At 38.8% G+C, this 20,108-nt stretch overlaps 1 protein-coding gene across 1 annotated transcript in view; it reads right to left on the minus strand.

Annotated features, from left to right (window-relative positions):
- The window catches only part of LOC101042863 (contactin-associated protein-like 3), a 229,892-nt gene that overhangs the window by 119,174 nt on the left and 90,610 nt on the right, over positions 1-20,108 (minus strand).

Here is a 20,108-nt window from a genome sequence, read left to right on the forward strand (position 1 = left end):
AGAAACTACAGTGCAGGAAGAAGAAAGGACTCTGGAGGTAGGACAACTATCACAGGGTGTGGGCAGGATGGGTTTTATTTCAATGGCAGCATTCATTCCATGTTATCAGGCTGAATCCGCTTCACAGTGAACACAGCTCCATGCACCCATGGCCTGCCTCCTGGGAGTGCCAAGAGGAGCACACCACCACTATCTGCTCCAGGGCAAAGAGGGGTGTTTTCACTCTTGACTCCATCTTGCTATCTGAACACTGGGAAGGATCAGAGTGCAAGCAAACAAAGTTGTTTTAGATAACTTTTTATTGTTTTCAGATTTTTAAGAAAATGGCATGTGTGAGAACAAGGAAAGGGTGAATGCTTTTTTGCACTAGAAATGCTATCACCTAACATGACTGGGGCACAGAGTTAATATCTATATATGGCACGGGCCAGCAGTTAGTTCAACCAAGAATCAAGAATGGTTCCTGCCTAGTTATTTTGCTTTACTAAAGAATGTACCAGGTTTAACAACAAAACAAAGAGAATAAAGATCAGCCTGCCTCGTATCAGATCACCAATGGGTCTCCCTGGATATAAATAAATGGAAATAAAAATATAGGAAATGGCTTAGCAAATGTAGTCAATTTTAAATGCTAGTTTCGATGTCAGACTGTAATAGTTCATCTACTGCTAATTCATGCCAGTTCCGAGATGATCATTTCTTCAAGGCTGGAGTGCAGTGGTCTCAGCTCACTGCAACCTCTGCCTCCCAGATCCAAGCAATCCTCATGCCTCAGCCTCTCCAGTAGCTGGCATTATAGGCATATACCACCACATCTGGCTAATTTTTTTTTTTTTTTGAGACCGAGTCTTGCTCTGTTGCCAGGCTGGAGTGCAGTGTCGCAATCTCAGCTCACTGCAACCTTCACCTCCCGGGTTCAAGCTATTCTCCTGCCTCAGCCTCCCGAGTAGCTGAGACTACAGGTGCGTGCCACCACACCCAGCTAATTTTTGTATTTTTAGTAGAGAAAGGTTTCACCATGTTGGCCAGGATGGTCTTGATCCCTTGACCTTGTCATCTGCCTGCCTCAGCCTCCCAAAGTGTTGGTGTGAGCCACCATGCCTGGCCTAATTTTGCATTTTTAGTAGAGCCAGGGTTTTGCCATGTTGGCCAGGCTGGTTTCAAACTCCCTGCCTCAAGTGATCTGCCTGCTGGGCCTCCCAAAATTCTGGGATTATAGATGTTCAGCTGCCATACCCAGACAGAGATAATCATTTCACTCTTGTTCCAACTAAAGGGTCACATACACTGACATCAGTTTTTGAGTTAACAATTGCTACACAAACTTCAGGTAAAATATTTGCATACCCTCTGTACTCACAACCTTCTATCTGGACACCCCAGGGTGACCTATATAAAATAAGCCACATCCCATTTCCACCACTTCACAGCCTGTTACTCTCTGCTGCAAGCTGCAGTTTCTTCATCTGTAAAACTGATCTGGAAGGGTTGGAGTACTAATTGAGATAACACCTGGAAATCAATCAGCCCACTCCCTTTGTGGAGGTGGCTGCTGTGATTGTGACCCAGGTTGGTCACTGTTGGCATGGTTGGTAGAGACGGTTATCCATCAGACTCTAAATCCTTTTATTTTGGTTCTAACTTGGGTTTAATATCTAAGACATACAGCCAGCTAATACAGGAACATCAGATCCTATGAGCATTTTGACTAAAATGTTAAAATTCAGTTGAATAATTAAAATCAATTTTTTCTGTAGCTGACTAAACTTTTTGAACCACAGTAAAAACATTACAATAAAAATCTTTCAAAGGAACCCAACCAAAATAGATTTTTTTTTCACCTTTATATGTCAAATGTTATTTCTTTCTCAATTTGTTTCAACGTATAAACTCTGGAAAATATACTTGTGAGTGATGTGATAATAGCATCATGTAGCGAAAAAATTTTTAAATGTCAACTTTTGCTTAATTGAAATAGATTAACATTTAAGATACTTTAAACATTATCTAATAGTTTGTAAATAAGGCAGATAAGAAACACACTCTTTGCAACTTCAGAGATATGAATAAAAAATCAAACATTTATTACATATGACTAAAATACATTTAAAAGTTTATTATAGTCACATTAATTCATTTGAAATTTGAGAAATCACATTATTAATGTCGTATGTAGAATGATAACCAGTTTCATGGGATACCAACTAAATGAACCATTGTTTTTTAAATATATAGAAATGAAAGAGAATACATTTGGGGCAGGAAATATTTATACTAGCATTTCACCATCATAACATTCAGGGCTTATTATTTAAATAACCTTATCTATAACAGTAAAATAATGTGTGTCTTAAAAATATGCACCACAGTCTTTTATTCATTATATTCAAAGTTTGCTTTGAGAGTTTGCAGAGCAGACATGAATTCATAGGTGAGCACATGACCACTATGGATAAAAAGGATGGCGAACAGAAAGACCTATTCCTGCTTTGTTTTATTAAGGTGGAAAAACGAAGCTTTCAGAAGGATAAGCCAGCTTTTATAGAAATACACAGCCTTCAACAATTCTGCAGAGGCTTACGTCTTCATTTTAGACATAAATAGTAAAATTTACAGCTCTGTGAAGAAAGAGGGTGTAGAGAATGGCTTTTGGAAACCACAGTCCTTCAAATTCTTTTCTGTCTTATCCGGCATGTGACCTTGGGAGAAATCATCACCGTTCTTTGTAAAGTAGAAAAATTATATCTATCTGGCAATCTTGGTAATAATTAAACTAGTTAATGTAGATAATGTATTTGTAAGATAATAATCATTTATTTTTTACAGCATTCCTCTGCAATTTGTGTGTGTGTGTTGTGTTCATGTATAAAAGCTCCCTCTTATTGCAAGACAGTCACTTAAGTTGGATGTGGATTCTCTGTCTTTGAGGGCATTCTAGCTAAGTATTATATTAAGTAATCAAAAATGAATATTTTCAGATAAAATGATCAGTTTCCATAACATGCTCCTTAGGTAAACGTGAGAGTGAGTGAAATCTGTGGCTTGGAGTCCACTTACACGCTGGAAATACGTTTCACAAATAATTTAGGAATTAATGACATGACTGAAAAATTTCCAACACTCTACTTTGATTTTTAGAGGTCACATTAGTTAAATCTAACAGTCACAGTTGGTGCTGGTGCTCATCTGATATCCTGGTTTGCAAAACGGTAAGCTCATGGATGCTTACAGTTGAGTACCCAAATTGACAGCCGTAGCAGAAAAAAAATCTGTCAATGTAAGACTCATCAACAATTATTTTTAAGAAGACTGTTAGAAATTGGTTATTTTTCCAAATTTGTCATTTTGTCATTTCTGTTTTAGTGTATTTTTATCATCAAATCTTTATTTTAAATTATGAGATACTGAAATGAGTCTCTGAATTTTAAAATAAGCAGTAAGTCTCTACTATGCATAGGGCCACCACTGTCCTATGCAATTTCGCACATCAATTCAGTTAGCGCTCACAAAGATGTTAGAAAAGCTTGTCTAAAAGAAATAAGTTTTTCGGCAGCTTCAGTTTATTATTAGTTTCCCAAACATTCAAATGTACTACAAGAGATTCTTATTTTAATGCCCTGTTATTATTTTAAGCTGTCTGTGTGTGGGGTAAGAAAGTGTCTGTGAGTCCTTGAGTTCTAATTCTGTTTCCTTAATTGATAGACTATGCTGATATTGGACACCAGTTTTAGTCTCTGTAATCTCAGCTTCTTTATGACTAACATGGGAATAATAATGACTGCTTTGCCCAATTATAGTTTGTTGGAAGATGTTTCTGTAAGTGACTTGAAAATTCTAAGGAATTATATAAATGAAAGACATTGTTAAGCTGCTTTCCGTAATGCCTGTTAACAAGATTGTTATTTATAAGTGTTATCTGAAGAAACTGTATTTCTAAGTATAGAGCTTTAATAATATAATTACCATGGCATATGCCCTGATGATATTTTATGACGCAATTAAAAATGTTTCTATAGATTATTAAAAATTAGCATATCATCTTTATCACTTTAGTATGTCTAGTACAATTATATTTATGCGAAAAGTTAATCAGTAAAAAGCAAAATAAAAATATAAAACAATATTATATGTAAGTGTAAATATGTGTGAACAAAAGAATTATAATTTTTCAAAGATATGTACAAATAAAATGTATTAGACTGGGGAAATATGAATCATGTATTAAAAAATGATTAATTAATGAATGAACACCAAGGCAAGAGCAGGGCCTTATGCAGACCGGACCAATCATTCCTTAATGATTCCTCATTGAGGAATCATTGGAATCAATGGAAACCTTGGCATTTGATGTCTAAAAAACAAAAAAGTACCTCCAGCATGTGGACCCAGGTGCCTGCTGAAGAGCTGTTAACCCTCCGCTGCTGCCCCTCGACCCACTCTGTCCTCAGGATGCCCTTGGATGAGGAAGAACCGCTGCCGAGTGGGGCCTGCATCTGCCACAGAGCCCTCCCATGGACACAGACAGGACTGAGGCCATGGCTCCAGCAGAATTCTGGCTCCTGCTACTGTCAAAGACTTCTGCTCAGTTCTGGAGTTTCCTGTAAGTGGTACATCATAGGATGAACACAGGCTGCAAAGCTGGAGAGACCTGGGTCTGAGACCAAGTCCCAACATATACTGATTCTGTGACTGCAGGCAAGATACTCAACCACGCAGAGACTTCTCTGAACATTGGGGAGAGTGATGACCAGGACTCCCAAGACTCTCACGTATCTCTAAAGCTCTTAGCATAGTACTAGCATATGGTAAATAATCAATTAGTAGGAACCGCTGCTTATTATTACGTATTAATGTTAAGTGACATTTCCTCTTACTCATTCTCACAACACCACTCTTTGAAAGGAAGGATGAATCTACGGACCTTCTCCTTTGATTCTCAGCCTGACTCAACTTAATCTCTCAGTTCTGTATTCCCTTCACTAGCACCTGACCTTAGTTAGGCAAGGATGATACTGCTTTTGTCTCTTTTATTTTCAGAAGATTATAGGTAATGGTGTAGCATGCAAAGCTACTTCTTATTTAAATTAGTATCTATAATTGCGTGTGTGAACAGTAGTACTTAATTATTTTAAAGTGCTTTTGAATTCATTATTTTTATTAATTTTACTAACCATTAAAATACACTGTTTATTAACACAAAATGAGAAAAATGTGACTTTGCCTTATTCTAGCATTATTAAATGAATCGAAGTAGGAATTAAGAAATGTGGGTGATGGCTCCAGCTTTTTCATTAATTAGCTGTGAGAGCCAGGGTAAGTCACCTGAGGCTTCAGTTTATCTGAAAGCACCCTACAAAGTACGATGGGGCTGGGTGCAGTGGCTCATGCCTGTAATCCCAGCACTTTGGGAGAATGAGGTAGGTGGATCACCTGAGGTCAGGAGTCTGAGACCAGCCTGACCAGTATAGTGAAACCCCATCTCTACTAAAACAAAACAAAACAAAACAACAAAACAAAACAAAACAAAACAAAACAGTAGCCAGGTATGGTGGCGTGCCCCCATAGTCCCAGATACTAACGAGGCTGAGGCAGGAGAATCACTTGAACCTGGGAGGTGGAGGTTGCAGTGAGCGGAGAGCCTGGGCAACAGAGCAAGGCTCCATCTCAAAAAAAAAAAAAAAAGAAAAAGAAAAAGTAGTACTCTAGCACTGAAAAAGCATGGCCTGAAATAGTGAGTTTATATTCGGGTCAAGACATAAATAATTGTTAGAAAAGAAATGAATAAACAATGATAGCAAAAGTATATATACATATGTATATATTTAATTAATTAATTTACCACGTTTGAATCATAAGTCAAAAAGAGAAAAACTAAGTGTAGTGCATGTTAAAAAAGACAAATAAATGTTTCCTTGTGTTTGCTTACTACTGGTAACTTTGAAAAAATGATGATTCAGAAACATAAAGCAATCCAAAATACGAATCAAGATTAACTTAAACGTAATTTTTAAAATAATTCAGATAAGGAGGAGAGCAGAACTAGCCATTTAGCTCTCTGTATATAGCGCATATGACTAAATATATCACACAGCTTAACAGGAGTTCTTGCTGAGATATTACTGTTGACTTTAAATGATCACATTATTCAAATGTTAAAATACCTTCTTTGGAAGCAAGTAATTCGTCTAACTTGTCATTTGACTTGGATCTGGGACAAATTTACTGTGTGAGATTGATCAACAAGTCTTCTTGCTCTCAGATTTCCTTGTAATAATTATAAACCTTTATGCCTTATAAAAGTTCAGGGTTTTATGCTGGTGCCATCTTTGGTTTCTCAGAGACTTTCAACAACCAGCCTAGTTCTGGGCCATGGTAGACATTGTTGCAAAATCAGGAATTCTTCAAGGAGAATACATGTCTGCTGTGTTGAATTTTATGCCAGAATCCCCAAGATTTGCACCATTTTCTTAGCCCTCCCAGTATTCACCAGCGTTCAACACGTAGATGGTCCCAGGCAAACACGGGGGCATTGACTTGATAGTTAGGGTTAGTCTTCCTAATGCTAGAGTCTATCCAATCTCTCTAAACCCAGGTCCTTGCTCTGCTGTAAGAACCCCAGCATCTGTCTTCCTTTACCTGGATGACTCAGAGATGCCCACTCCATCTTTGTCTCTGGACTCACCGCAAGTAATTACTCAGTACCTTCCCACCAACTGCAGAGCAATTTACTTAACTGGAATGTTTTCACACCTTTTCATCCCTGATAATCAACCTGCACAGCTAAAAAATTAGCTAGGGAATCACTATTACTAAATCAATGATCTAAGTGATTTTGTTATTCTAACTGAAAACTGTAATCATTTGTTTTTTTGACATATTTACTATCTGACCATCAGATGGATTTCACTTATTTTGTCCATTTTAACTATGACCAAATATGTATTTTTTTTTCACAGAATCTGTGAGCATGAAACTGGATGATCCATATGACCTTCTCTCTGAATATTAGATATTGGATATGCACATAAAACTAATTATGATTAGTGTGCTATTATGGAAAATAGTTCATAGTCTTGATAGTCTGAGAATCGCTATGATAATAGTTTCAAAAACATATAGGATATTTGTTCACTATTTTTAATTTTAGTTTTCAGCAACAAAGATCATTTGAAAAGTAAACAAAATTATTTCACCATATTTTTACATCTGAGAAAAGGCCATCTCTACCTATAAAATATCTACTGTGTAACATGCAATTTTATATCCCTGTGTGTGTCTCACACAAGATCCATCAATGAATAATATTGCCAGCACTGGGAATAAGAATACTGAATGAATCAGGCTTAGAGCAGCTAGACTCAAAAGGTGCCACCTGCCTAGAATAACATTAGTATTAGATAATAAGACTTGCTCGTAGCTTATCTAGCAGTGCACTAGAAATTTTGTCTATGAATTTGTAAAACAGCAGCAACGACATTAGGTACATGGAAGTTCGATGTCCTAGGGTCAAAATTGAGCTTTGAAACTGCCTTTGCACAAATTCAAACCATGAAAAAATTATGGCAGTGGAGAGAACTGATCTAGTCAACCCCCTCTTGCCCTTGACCTTCACACTGTCTTTAATCATTCCTGGGTTTAGGCAAGCCAGCCGTGGGAGACATTTAGTTTATAGCTTAAACGATAATAGCTCTTCCCCAAAACTAAAGCTAATAAGAGACCACCAGGCTAGGAGAACAGAGGAGCCTAAATTCTGCGAAAATGTAGACATAAATGATTGTTAGCTATTTGTCCAGAGGTCACAAGATAGGCAACTTCCTCATCGATCCCAGCAGGTAACATCACTATTGCAGAATCTAAGATTAGCCTTTTGAGATATCTTTTCAGGTTTTTTGCATGTCTGACTACCTATGGCTCCACCTGGACCCACCACCTACTCCTGTGGCCACACCTAGAAGTAACTCATCATGCAGGAGAATCATTTCCCACTCCCGACCAACCAGCAGCAAGTACGCAGTGCCCAGCCACCCCGAGCCCTTTCCACAAACGACCTTTGAAAAACCCCTAACCTAGGAACGTCCAATGAGACTGATGTGAATAGCAGCTTCATCTCTAATGTGGTGTGGCCAACCTTGAGTCAATTAAAACTCTTTCTTTACTGCAGTGAGCAGGAAGAATCCATTGGGCAGTTACACAATCAGAAGAGTTACTGTGGCTTGTAGAAAACCTGGCATCCCCAGAACAACAGAATCCAACAACACAGGAAAGTAACCGATAGATCTACAGTCAGGGCCTAGGTTCTGAGTAAGCACACCACTAGCAACTTCTTTATTCTCCAGGAAAAAGTAGAATAGTTTACCAGAGTTAGGGTTTCCTAATACACATGAGGAGACAATAGGTCCTCAGAAGGTTTGAAAGGCTTTTCAGCTTCTTCTGACTGCTACAGTATTTAGTCAGACATGAGCAGTGCAAGACAGGACCCCACCCCCACCCCCGCCCCGCTCCAAACAACCCCAGGAATGTCAGGCAACCAGCAGCTGAAGGTCAGGCAGTTGTTACACCGTCTCTCTAAAATCATAATTGGTTGTAGCCAGTGTCAGGGAAAGGCAGTCTCCCAGCAGATAGAAACACCACAAACTGGTGATCAGAAACTTCCCGATATGATCTCAGGAGCTGGGTGAGTGGCCTCAAGCCTGCGCACTAAGAGGCAAAATAGCAGAGTTTAACTGGTATATGACCTTCTTCTAGGAACACGCATACAATTCCAATGAACGCACTGTGCATATGGCCTCTCCCAAGTGCTGACAGGCCACTGTGCCCGTGGAATGCCAGTGTATAAAACCCCAAGTCAAAGGTCAAACCGTGCACTTGAATCTCTCAGGCCGCTCACTTGGCCCTCTCCCAAGTGTACTTTAAAACTTTTTAATAAACATTCACTCTTGCTCTAAAACTTGCCTCAGTCTCTCCCTCTGCCTTAAGCTCCTCAGTTGGTTGAATTCCTTCTTCTGAGGTAGCAAGAACTGAGGGTAGCAAGAACTGAGGGTGCTGCAGCCTGTACGGATTTGCCACTGCTAACATGACCACAGTAAAGGTGCTGGTGACGTTGCATTTAACATCTCGGTGAGAGGCTTCGCCTTTTCCGAACAGGCAGGGATCCCCTGACTGCAATGCCCAACCAATCCCCATAACCGGCAAACTTGTGGCTTAATTTGTAAAATAGGCTAACTCTAGGATGAGACTATTTTTTATTGGCTAGTCACAAATGCCCCAAATACTTGAGTTCAGTTTGGCAATATTGCTATTTATCTAGGGATGTTTTATGTGCTTAGGAAGCTAAAAACTTGTAGCAGAGTTACATTTTCTTCTTAATACATGTCAGGTGTCAGAGGATATCAGTAATTCAACCACATATTGAATCAGCATGAAACTCTAAGGTGAGGAAAATTACTTTAAGTTCTTTTGAACAGCAAATGTCTAGAGAATATCGTAGGTGAATCTCTAAATCCTGAGAAATCCATTGCCACAAATATTGAAAGGTGCCATAGATAAATGTAAAGAGGAGCCTGCACGAAAGTCTAATGCAGAAAAATATTCAGTTGACATAGATATTGTAATTAGTAGCAAGGTCAGGTAGCGCAAGCATGGGTGCCAGAAGAATCCCAAACATATTTATTTCTATAAGATATTGTACAGATATCTAAACAAGTCCACCTTCCCTGTCAAATTTTCCTTCCTTTTTCACAGGTAGTATAGATGTATTACAAAGTGAATGCCCTTCATTACAGCTCATTTTCCTAATTAAAGCATGTATAGATTCTATTTCTTATAATTGAGCTATTTATTCCATGTTGTAAACTATCCTTATAGGATTAATACATTTCACTACAATATTTGTTCCTGGGATTCAGAAAGATGGATGTACTTCTTGTGAACTTCTTGATCTCTTCCAATGCAAGGTGAGATTGCCACGCCCCCAGTCCCCATTGGTTTCAGAAGGCACATCTTTACCACATCAGGTGTCTTGCCTGCCAGGGCTCCAAAATCATTTCACCCAGAATACAGAATGGGGTGGAGATGGGGGTGGGCAATTAGTTTACACAGTGAGTCTCTTTCCAACAAATAATCAGGTGCATCAGTAGACTAGATAAAAGCATGTTTCTTTAACAAAGGATCTATTTGCAGAATAATTTTAGAGCAGTAAAAACAGACAGAAGGTTGTCCAGAGATACCAAAACATTAAAACAAACAAACAAAAAAGATCAGAAGAAATTACAAAATACATGGCACCAGGGTTCAAAAAAAAAATAAGATGGGAAAAAGAAACAGACACATAAAGCTCTATGCTTCCCAACTCAAAGGTTTCCTCATTATGTCAATTTTGCACATTGGTTTGCACCATCTGTCAATTATTTCTCATGTGGTTTCTCAGGAGAAGAGTCTCCTAGAGGAGATACTAAAGCTTCATATTCAGGCTGAATCCTTTGCATCGTCCTTAATCTCTTCGGCAGCCCCTTTCCAAATATCCCGGTTTCTTACAGTAGTGATATATCAACTTTCCATTAAAGCATTCCTTTATTTGTGGGTGGATCACAGTAAAGTCTGTCCCCTCTGTGAATAATTCTAACTGGGCAGCTAACATTGCAGTCTTAAGTTCTTCCCCACATTTTCCCAGGATGGACTGCTGGCACCAACTGTCCACCCTTACCATCCAACTATATTTTTCCTGACAATTGCTGGCAGGGAAATTCCAGGCAAAGAAGGCTGCTATAAAAGGTAGAGGACCAGCCAGGCACACTGGCTCACTTTGGGAGGCTGAGGCGGGCAGATCATGAGGTCAGGAGATTGGGACCATCCTGGTTAACACGATGAAACCTTGTCTCTACTAAAAATACACACAAAAAATTAGCTGGGTGTGGTGGCATGTGCCTGTGGTCCCAGTACTTGGGAGGCTAGGGCAAGAGAATCTCTTGAACCAGGAGGCGGAAGTTGCAGTGAGCTGAGATTGCGCCACTGCACTCCAGCCTGGGCAACAGAGTGAAACTCCATCTCAAAAAAAAGAAGGTAGAAAGGCAGAAGACCAAGGATATATTCTGATCTTCTCTTTGATTGAGCTCCCAAAATTTAGAAACTGCTTTAGTGAACTGCTGATGAAGAGCAACAGAGGCACACCTGACTTTTTTTTTAAATTAATTAATTAATAATATATATATTTTTTAAGACAGGGTTTCACCATGTTGGTCAGGCTGGTCTTGAACTCCCTACCTCAGGTGACCCACCCGCCTTGGCCTCCAATGTGCTTGGATTATAGGCATGAGCCACCATGCCCGGCCAACACCTGACTCTTGAGTGTATTATTGTAGCATTGCTAGAGGTCACCATATGCAGACAGGCTCCAAAGACTGCCATCAACAGTCTCTCACACTGAGTTATGGAAAGAGGTGAACGGCCAGTTTACTGAGGCCACAGCACTTTCTGATCAGGGGGTTATCATTTGGCCTCTATCACACCTGTTCTACTAGTTAAGCAAGTCAGCCAGAGGCAACACATCACACAGCAGCCAGTTTATATCCTCGTGTGTATAGCTCTATGTTGAAAAAATGCTGCAGAACACTTTCACAAATTTGTGGGAATCTTCCAAGAGCAATAGAAAAAAAAAACTCTTAAGAGAAGTATATCAAGTTAGGGGAAGGCAATTTGGATTCCGGCATTTGTGTCACTGCAGTTGCAAAGGGATAGGGCCGATTTGGAGAATGAAATGAAAAATAAGTTGGTTTGTATGGCACTGTAGTTTCAGTCCCTGTTATGCCATAGTAGTGTGACTCCTTTTTAATTCCACTTCTTCTAAGTTGTTAAGGCAACCAACCATTCAGCAACCCCAAATTTTTATTCTAGGATACAATCTCTTATCCAAATTCTCACTGACTCTTTGATCTTTCTTCTGAATCATTTATAGATCCTTAGGTTTCACATATTTAGTTTAGAGAGAATCACAGAGATGGAATCAGAAGTAGGACATCCAGTATCAGAATACTCTAATAAAGCTAACGATTTGCTCCTTCTAATGGGAATTCATCCCAGGTTTCCAGTTCATTCCAGGGACCATTACCTCACTCCTCTGAGATCCCAGACTGAGTGAAGAATGGTGAAGAGAAGCAGAGGAAACAGAAGGAATGACAGCAGAGAAGGAATCAGAAGCTAGAGGGAAAAAAGAGCTTTCAGTTTCTTACTCTATTCTTCCAATTTCTTAATTCATTCTTTTTGGTTGTTCTTTTGTTTATTCCTGAATATTTCATCTGAGAAATGCAGATAATCCATTGATTTGGGATTTTTCTTCCTTAAAATCTCCATGCAAACACTAACTTGTCTACCTCAAAAGAGCCTTTCTCTGGCCATTGCAAAGCAGAATTTTCATAAGTTTACCCATTCTAAACATAAAATAGTGAAATAAGCCTTCTAAGAGAGACACCTGCCAGCAACTTTCTGGACTTCCCATACTTTTCTGCCATTAAAACCTATGCTTAATGATATAGAACCTGCGAGCCTGTATTACATATTTTGCTCAATAATAACTCCAAATTTTAGCAAGGGTTTGAAATTATCCCCCAGGAACCCAATCCTGCTGAGCCAAAGTAGATAATGGGAGACTTTTAAGCAAACAGTCAGGGTCTCCAACCTAATCCAAGAGGCCACATTATATGTTAAGTGTGTTTTATCACAATAAAATAACTTTTTAAAAAGGTGGCCACAAATCTTCCCACAAATTGACCCAACAGAAACACTCACTCAAGAAATCCCACCCTCATCACCAAATTGTTGGGGGAAAATCAATACCCAAAGAAACATGCCAATTCATAAATACAGAATTAGCTGATTTTATTATTGGACAAGACAAATACACTGAATGTATACGAACAGACAGCAAGTGGCTACAAAGATGTAAAAAATATTCAGCTCCATTTATATAAATTAATGTTGCAGTTGCTACACATCATTCTACCTTTAAAGAGTCCGCAGATGTTCAGTTTGCTCTAGTAATTATAGTGAGCTTACTCTGATGTTCTGTTTTACACACTTCTGTAACAGGTTGGCTCTGGTGTTAAGTTCCTCAGAGTTCTTTTCTGGGATCTATGGTTGTCCCAACAGGGCATTAGCACCTATGATTAGCCACATCTTTCAACATTCCTCAGCAAGGCTACATTAAACGTAGGTTCAGTTTCCCCACAGCATGAATCCTCTGGCTTCAGCTGGGTGTGCTTTTCACGTGAGCACCCACCTTTCCACAGCGATTATGCAAAAACCAAGCCTCTTAACATCATACCTCTGTAAGTGACGTGATTATTTAAAATGAAGTGACTGTTAATTAAAATCATATTCATACAGAGCTTCTATTTGCTGAAAATTTAAAGATTGGTGGGGGTTTATGACTTTAAATGTCTCTCATTTGTTCTGAATGTAATAATTTGCTTAATTTTATGTATTTCTTAGAATTTATTTAATCAATTAGTACCGTGTGTCTCAGTATGTAAAGGGTATTCTAATGACATTTTAGAGGAAATCAAAGAGACCAGAAAATTAAAGGGATGCTTCAAGACTGTGAATATTGATGACAAAGAAGAAAGACAAGTAACTAGAAAAGGAAAAAAAAAAAAAAAGGAAAATGTGTTGGACTGAAAAACAGAAGCACCAGAGGCAAATAAGCCTTATATTACTAGGCTAGGTAATATGTGAGTTCTACAGAACTTATTTTAAATACTGTTCTTATAGTCAGTCATTTCACCTGGCACAAATATGCCTTTTGTACTAAAGGAAGACTGTTTCCTGCACATTTACACTTTTGAGTTATAATCAACGTGCCACCGTTTTTTCCAATAAATACAGTTGGCTCTCTGTATTGGAAGTCTCTACAAGGAGGACTGTAGGACTTAGGTATGAACAGATTCTGGTATCCAAGGGGGTCCTGGAACCAATCCTTTGCAGAGAGATGACTATAAATGGTTAGAGATTGAAAATATTAATTGTGTTTGCAATATGTGCTTAAAATGTAAATAAGGAAATGTGTTAACATCTTCATTGACCATTAAATTTTGGTCGAATAGCATATGCTATTCATCTAAGTAATCTGAAATAAGTTGAGATCACAAGAAAAAAAAAAAGGAAAATTGGTTAAAAGAACAAGACCTGTCTTGAACAAATACTCCATTTCACCAGTAACAATTACAGTTACAATCTACCACGAATGACTTTAAATTGGCCCAAAAGCCAATTGCTGAAAATGTAATAATTTCCCAATCAGGAATGATGCATTTATCAACTAAATCTCAAATCAGTTATAATTCTCCTCAAATCTAGTTTTGAGAACTTCACTTTAGGTTTTTCCTAAGAGAATGACTGTCCATTTCAACCTTGAGAAACAATCCAGAAAGAGTGAATACTAACTATCCCCATTCAAAATTTTCTTATCAAATTAGAATTTTAAAATACATTTTAGACTATGTTAATAAGAGAAATGTTTATTATCACAGAAGCTTTATTTTTTATACAAAATAATGCTTAGCATTTATAAGAAATATCAATTTTGCATCTAGAAAAAAATATTAAATAAATCCAGCCCTAAATATCTGAATTTGTTGAAATCAAATGGTTAACCTGCACCAAATTGTGTTTTCAAGCTGTTTTGAAAGTTTTAGTGAAACAATTAAAATGTTTTCTTCACATTTAAGTGAGTTGACAATATTGCTAAACCAAAATGACTATAGCTGTGTAATTAACAATAAATTCAAGAGGAATGCTTACTATGCATGAAAAGTTAAATGTTGAGCTGGAGAGAAAAGAAAAATAAATGTATATCTGAAAAGCAAACTGAAATAAGCATGAGGCATTCTGTCCTTGTATCCGCCCTGTCAGGCATAGAGCACATCCTCAGGAATCCAGAAAGCTGAGACCCCATGATGACTAACTATCCCCAGGAGGTCAATTCCCTGAAAGATGTTCAGATGACTCCCAAAGGAAAAGAAATAAAATGTACCCGACTAAGTAAATAAACAAATAAGTTCCCATTTTTAATATGTCAGTTTGTGTTTTATTATATGGAAATAAATGTGTTGCTTTTTCATTTGTTGCCATCAGTGCACGATTATAAGTCTATATTTTAAGGGCATTCTGTTTATTTCCTTTTATTGTTTGTTTTTAAATAGAGAATAACAAAGAGAAACAAAATATGGTTTACATGCTTACTAGTCAGATAACCCTTGTTGACATACAAATTAAATGTATTAATCAACTAACCAACAAAGTATAATCACACATACATTCTTGGTTAGAAAATTAAAATAAAGAAGTTAAGTTAAAAAAAATGGTAGCCACTCTTTCACTGAGCCCCAAAAGAAACCACTCTTGAAGTTTAATTGTGATCATGTGTTCTTGGTCTGTATTTTCTTTTATAACAGCTTGCTCGTCTTTAGCCACGGTGTGTTGCTCTCCCACCATTTTCCCAAGGGTGTTGTGTGGCCACTGTCCCCCATGGCAGTCGGGCACACCTAGGTGTGCTCGGACTGGCACAATGATGCCAAGGACGGGAGCAGCTCTGTACAGACCATCCCCCTTGGCTCTGGGTCTACGTGTGCTCCTGGTCCTTCCTCCCTCCTGATCTGGGATCCTACTCTGGAATCTGAAGCTTGGGGACTAGTTCTCTCCAACTTAAGGGTGAGGGGCAGGGTTGTTTAATTAAATTATTCCACCTTGTGTCGGTGCCCTCAGGCAGCAGAGATCCTCGCCAGCCTGGTGCGACCCCTGAGAACACTGGCCTGGGCCCCTCACTGTACACCGCCCTTCCCTCACCTGCAGCTTTTTCTCTTGCCCAGGGAAGGGAGTGGGAGAGAGAGGCAGAGAGAGGCAGAGAGAGATAGAGACAGAAAGAGATACTGAAGAGGCAGAGAGAGAGACAGAGAGAGAGAGAGAGAGAGAGAGAGAGAGAGAGAGGAGAGAAAGACTCTCTCCAGGCTTGAGTCTCTTTATCTCTAGGTTTGAATCTTCTGATTGTTTTTTCTCTTAGCTTCCCTCCTTTCAGTGCAGAATCACCAAAATATCCTTTCATGATTTTTTTTTTTAAAACCATCTTTTCCTGATTGGTTCAGGATGTGCTTCTACTCTATGAAAACTTTCGAATCACCTCTATAAACTGCCTCCACCTTCTTTCCTTACCCCTACCTACATTGGGAGATTTTATTTAATATCATGTCCTGCACCCCATACTTTGCATTCTTTTCTCCACAAGAGTGTCCGTGGACACTGGATTAGCAGCAGTTCTAAATTGAAGCCATTGTGTCTCGACTCAGCTTCAAGCCACATGAATTCTGGATCTCCCACTGACGGTGATAATTGCTGTATAACTGCACTTTTCATTCACAGATGCCAAAAGAAGGCTTGGCCAGGAAATGTATCCAAATTTACTGTTCTAAATTTGAGACAGAGGGTTTGATAAGATGAAAATATGGAACAAGACAGTGCTGAATTTTTTAAATTGTGATTTCCAGAGTCCAAAATGTGTGGCTGCTCTATGTTTGGGATAAAATACGCAATTAACTTATACATAAATAACTCAGAGGCATTAATTCTCTCTTTATTTAGCACATGTCAGTATGAATAAACAAATAGTGACGTTTATGCACCTTGCTTGCTACGCCTTCATTTTCCCACGTCTTCATGAAAATTAAATGCAACAAATGTGAAACATTTCAGACAGTGCTTCACACATAAGCATTTACTCAATGTATTTCTTCTCCTTTTTCTCCTTTTCTGTGCGAATTCTCTTTCCATTCCAAGTCTGGTTGGCTGAAGATTATTTTCAGAAAATAGGACTTGGAGCTATATAATGTCACCGAACTCGAATACCATTTGAAGAAAAATTTTCCTGTGCTATTTTAGGTAAAGCAATAGAATGATGTCTTGAAGCTGCAGGTGGATCGAAAGCTTGTCTGAGAGGAGGTGGGGCAGCCGTGTCAGATGGATGGGCAGTTTGGGCGAATGGGGCCTGCCCAAACGCTCTGCCATTACTAGTATCTCCCAGGGTCCCTGCTTGCATGATTCCTTTTTTTCTGGATACAAATCTCTCAATAGACTTATTCTCCCGTACACATCTTTCCAAAGGGATTTTATGGCCTTCACAGTTACCTTTCTGCCATTTAACACTATAGCTTTAAAATAATTATTTGTATTGCTTATCCAAAAATATATGTTGTTATTTCAATATGTTAAGCTTCGAACTCACAGGTCTACGACTGAAACCCACAGCTGACACTGGTGCTTTCTAAAACTGAATGATTGCATTCTGTTCCATCTTCACTTAAAATTCACAGAGAGCATTTAGGCCCCACGATAATGGTTGAGGTCCATGAAATACTACTGTTTAGAAATAAAAGGCCTCATATGGAGCCATAATGGTGGACAATGAGAAGCACTTGGGTGAATGGTTTATATAGTAAAATAGCAAATTTTGTTCAGATAATAATTTACTAGTACATATGGTGAGTTAATTTCAAAAGGAATCTATTTTCTGCAAATACTTATTTTGAAGTTACGTGTTGAGGCTTATTAATTATTATTATTATTATTATTATTTTGAGATGGAGTTTCGCTCTTGTTACCCAGGCTGGAGTGCAATGGCGCGATCTCGGCTCACCGCAACCTCCGCCTCCTGGGTTCAAGCAATTCTCCTGCCTCAGCCTCCTGAGTAGCTGGGACTACAGGCACGCGCCACCATACCCAGCTAATTTTTTGTATTTTTAGTAGAGACGGGGTTTCACCATGTTGACCGGGATGGTCTCGATCTCTTGACCTTGTGATCCACCCGCCTCGGCCTCCCAAAGTGCTGGGATTACAGGCTTGAGCCACCGCGCCCGGCCGAGGCTTATTAATTATTAACACGGCACAAAAGAATGCTGAAAAAAGCAGGCACATCTGGGTAGGTGTCAGGTGCTCTGCCTTAGTCTGCTGAGGCTGCCATAACAAAGTACCGCAGATGGGAGGCTTACATGACACACGCTTATTCTCCCACAGCTCTGGAGGCCGGGAAGGCCAAGACCAGGGTGCCAGATGAGGGCTTTCTTCCTGTCTTGTGGACGATCACCTTCCCATTGTGTCCTCACACTGCAGTGATTGATCTCTCTCTCTCTCTTCTTCTTTCCCTCTCCCTCTTCCTCTTTCTTTAAGACCACTGTCCTACAGGATTAGGGTTCCACGATTATGACTTTATTTAACGTTAATTACTTCCTGAAAGGCCCTGTCTTTAGATACAGCCAAATTCAGGGTTAAGGCTTCAACATACAAATTCTGGGGGAACATAATTCTGTCCATACAGCACTCCATTTCAATGATTTTTCTGAGAAACATAGCTAAAAATACAAAAACTAAATACTGTGGCTATAAAAACAAAAATCAAAATGTTTCTCAGTGCAAACTTTCTAAAGTTAGGCTTAGGAAAGAATCACTTTTCCCATTAGTAATGGTCATTAATATTGGTTAATACTCTTGAAAACTAATCTTACCCCATTTGATTTCCTGAGGCAATTTTAAGATAAAATCTCATCCATTTTTAAACAATAAACTAGAAGCAAATAAATAACAGTGAAAAGCTAATTTAGCTTATATAAATTGAAAGGTAATATAAAATGTCTCTTGCTGATGAATGTGGTATGTCTGTATTTTACTGATATGTATGTACCAGAAAAATACATATATGTATTACATGTCTATCATGACTCTATGTTTTCACTCCAAGCATGACTTTTGCAGATGCTAACTGCACTTTATATTTTTATACACTGTGATGTAACTCTCATCAAAATTAGGAAAAAAAATCCACTAAATCCTCAAGTCTATAACAAGAATTCCAAATTGTTCTGAGAAATATTGCCTTTTAGTTGATATTATTTTCAAATATCAGAATCTTCAGCAGCTGTTTAACAATGATCTTCCTAAGTGTGAGTAATTTTAGTCTGAATCACCATGCAATGAAGCATGAAGGCGCTGCCTGTTTGGCAGCAATGCAAAGACGATCAGGCTGCCTGAATCCAATCCACAGCCACAGCGTGGCTGAATCCAATCCACAGCCACCCAATCCACAGCCACCCAATCCACAGCCACAGAGTGGCTGGCTAACCTACCGTGTTCCATTTCCCAGAAGCATGCCCAGCAAAGAGGTTTTAAATGGACTTCTAAAATAATGCTGGCTCTGCTTTTGAGTAGTTGTAAAAAATTACAGATACATGGAAAAATCCTAATATACAATGTTATCTGGTAGAGAGAATGTTTTTAATGAAATGCGTAAGAACTGGCGACAATGCCCATCTCGGTGATGTGACACTACATGTCAACTTCTTAACACATCAGAAAATGGTGCCGGTGGATTATTTCTAGTGATCTTATTATTACTGCTAGAGATGTAACCATAAACAACTGGCATGCATTTTTTCTTCTATTGCTATATGTCATCTATCTTTATAATTATCTATACATAACGTACCTTTTTTTTTTTTTTTTTTTTTTTTTGAGACGGAGTTTCCTCTTGTTACGCAGGCTGGAGTGCAATGGCACAATCTCGGCTCACCACAACCTCCGCCTCCTGGGTTCAGGCAATTCTCCTGCCTCAGCCTCCTGAGTAGCTGGGATTACAGACACGTGCCACCATGCCCAGCTAATGTTTTGTATTTTTAGTAGAGACGGGGTTTCACCATGTTGACCAAGATGGTCTCGATCTCTTGACCTCGTGATCCACCCACCTTGGCCTACCAAAGTGCTGGGATTACAGGCATGAGCCACCGCGCCCAGCCTCTACCTATTTTTCTATATGTATCTCTGCATCTATCCATCATCTATACATAGTAGCTTTCCTACTTAGAGTAAATCACATGGAACTTCCAAGCCTTCTTTCCCCTACTCCTGAATGCCTTTAGCACCTCTCTCCAGGAAAGAAAAATATGAAGCCACTGCTTCTGCTTTTCCCATACTCACTAATTTTAAACCTTTTCCAATTTGACTTTCTTCCTCACAACTCTGATGCTGATGCTGCAGTGATCACCAGCATCACTCCAACAAGCCTGACACCTTTTTCTCAG

The sequence above is a fragment of the Saimiri boliviensis genome, chromosome 2 (genome assembly GCF_048565385.1).
Source record: "Saimiri boliviensis isolate mSaiBol1 chromosome 2, mSaiBol1.pri, whole genome shotgun sequence".
Lineage (NCBI taxonomy): Eukaryota > Metazoa > Chordata > Mammalia > Primates > Cebidae > Saimiri > Saimiri boliviensis.